This window comes from Polistes canadensis, unplaced genomic scaffold (genome assembly GCF_001313835.1).
Source record: "Polistes canadensis isolate GaletaPanama2010 unplaced genomic scaffold, ASM131383v1 scaffold_10, whole genome shotgun sequence".
NCBI lineage: Eukaryota > Metazoa > Arthropoda > Insecta > Hymenoptera > Vespidae > Polistes > Polistes canadensis.
In genome coordinates, this window is record NW_014569557.1 from 81,290 (window position 1) to 83,873 (window position 2,584).

The 2,584-nt window shown below is 27.7% G+C and overlaps 1 protein-coding gene across 2 annotated transcripts in view; it reads right to left on the reverse strand.

Moving 5' to 3' along the window:
* The window catches only part of LOC106793010 (monocarboxylate transporter 9-like), a 13,012-nt gene that overhangs the window by 5,099 nt on the left and 5,329 nt on the right, over positions 1-2,584 (reverse strand). The window lies entirely within an intron of this gene.

Below are 2,584 nucleotides of genomic sequence, written 5' to 3' on the forward strand. Positions count from 1 at the left end.
AAACAAATAAAAGTCGATCACTTTGAAAACAATTTACATGCAAAATCCGATAATAATAATAATAATAATAATAATCGTGTTCGCGATATAAAGAGTTTTATAAATGATTAGATACTTTCGAATGTGTGTGTTGATCGAGAAAGAATATCTTAAATTTTTCTCTAGCATGGGAAATCAGATTCGCACGTTTGTACGTATAGAATAAATGTAATTTTCATTAGAAGACGCGTTCATTGAAACCGTAACCTCAACGTGCTCCGTTTACTATGGACGATGATTACCAAAGGAAAAACGAAAGAAGAAAATCGCTATTTGTGTATCTACGTGCGAAGAAAGTTCAAGAGGAATGAACGCTTAGATACACGTGACCCGTAAAATATTGACTCGCGATATATAAAGCTAGAAGCGTGAATCAAATACAAAAAAGATTCACGGAGAGGTAGGTATTAGGGATAGCGATGGAGATACCTGTCTACGTGAAATAGCAAAGGGATATACCCTGTCGCGAATTAATGAACTATTCTTCGTATTCACTTGCATTTATTTGTTTATAATAAATAAATTTGTTTTCCCCCGGGGTTTTTTTTTTTTTTTTTTTTTTTTTTTTTTCTTACAATTTCTAATAGATTCATTTTTATTCGTGTCCTCCCCCCTCCCCGTCTCCCCCCAGCGTTTTGTTTTATTTTCTTATTATTTATTTTATATTGTCTTTATATTATATTTTATTTTCTTTTTTTCTTTTCGCATAGAATAACACACTTTTTCTTTAACTTATTCTTATATTTTTTTTTTTTGTTTACTCGTGTTACTGAAACATCTCTATTATTTTTTAATTTCGAATAATTGAACTTTTCTTCGTATTCTTGTATTACTTTTAATTTATTATAGAGAAATCTCGTTCTCTTTCCTATTATTTCGAATACTATTATTGATATAATGGTATCCAATCATCCAACACACATTTAACATCTCATTCGAATTTTCATGAGTTGGGAATGTTTCATAAAAATTGTATAATTTTTGTTTTTTTTTATTTTATTTTGTTTTTATTTTTCTCCCAACATTCCAGGTGTGTCATTACGTTTGAATTGAAATCGACATACGACATTGATGAACAAAAAGTAAAGGAAAAAAAATAGAAGAAGAAGAAGAGAAACATACGTAAACATTATGCAACACATATCTCATATTTCCCCGAACGAAATTGTATCGTTACGAAACGTGTTGCCATTAATATAATATTATATGCATACATATTATGCAGAATGAATAAAATTTAGATCGGTTAGAGGTAATGCTATTTCACGTTTGTATGAATATTTCCCATTAAACGTATACATTCTCTTTTTTTTTTTTTCTCTTTCTCCCTTAACCATATTTTATCTAATAGAATTTTAATATTCTTCTGTAGAAAAAAAAAAAAAAAAAAAAAAACAAAAAAAAGTATCAGATCTTGTAAATGTTTTCATTCTCTATTTTTATGTTTTTTTTTTTTTTGCCAAGGGAAATACAAATAATTAAAACGAAAAATATAATTGATTTGGGTTTTTTTTTTCTTTTTCTTTTTTTGATAAAAGATCTGAAACTTTCCCTCTCTTCGTAAATTTTAATATTTATATTTTTTATTACACACGTTAAAATAAAAATATATATTTACGCGTTACGATATTGGATAAGTTAATTTTGGTAACCAACAGCTTCTCTCTCGTGTCTGACACAAACATGTCAAGTAGTAAATGGTTAAAGAAGAAACTAAAAAATACAAATGGTTTGGGAAACATATTACAAACGTTTGCTTTCTACGATTAGATCTCTCTTCGTGATATAGTAGTAGATCTCTCTTGATCGTAGTAAACTCGAGAAAAATAGAAAGAAATAAACAGAGAGAGAGAGAGAGAGAGAGAGAGGAATATACGAGTAATAGTTAGAGTGAGAGTAAGTCGATGAAAAAGAAGAAAAAGTCGTTAGTAAGTCTTACGAAACTTTCGATCGTAGTGTACTTAGCTCCAACAACAGAATCAAATGCTTATTTACAATTGATATAAAATACCTTGTAGAATGAAAAAAACCAAAAAAATCCCCCAAAAAATAATTAAAAAGATAACGAAGTTTAGATGTGTAGTGGTTTGAATATTACAAGAATGTATGTCTGCTTAAATAAAAAAAAAACACTGAACTTTAGAGATTAAGATTAATATTTTATAATGTATGGGTCTCATGTAATTCACAATATAAAAATAACAAACAAATAAAATTTCCAGTTGCTGAAGAAGTCCCAATAAAGGGACGAAACGTCCAATTAATCAAAATGAAGTTCTAGTTCTTTTGAATGTTCAAATCCCCTATACGATACCTATTTATTAATTACAAATTTATTTATCACTTATTCGAGAGATTGTTTTCATTTAAATTTCTCTCACGTATGAACTGCAAGGTATATAAGACGAACAAAAATGATCAGTGTGGGGATCGGTCACTCTAAAAAAAAAAGAAGAATAATATAAAAAAAAAAAAAATATACGAACGATCGTTTCTCTATTGAAATAAAAATGAAAAAAATAAAATAAAAAAAAAAAAAAAAAAA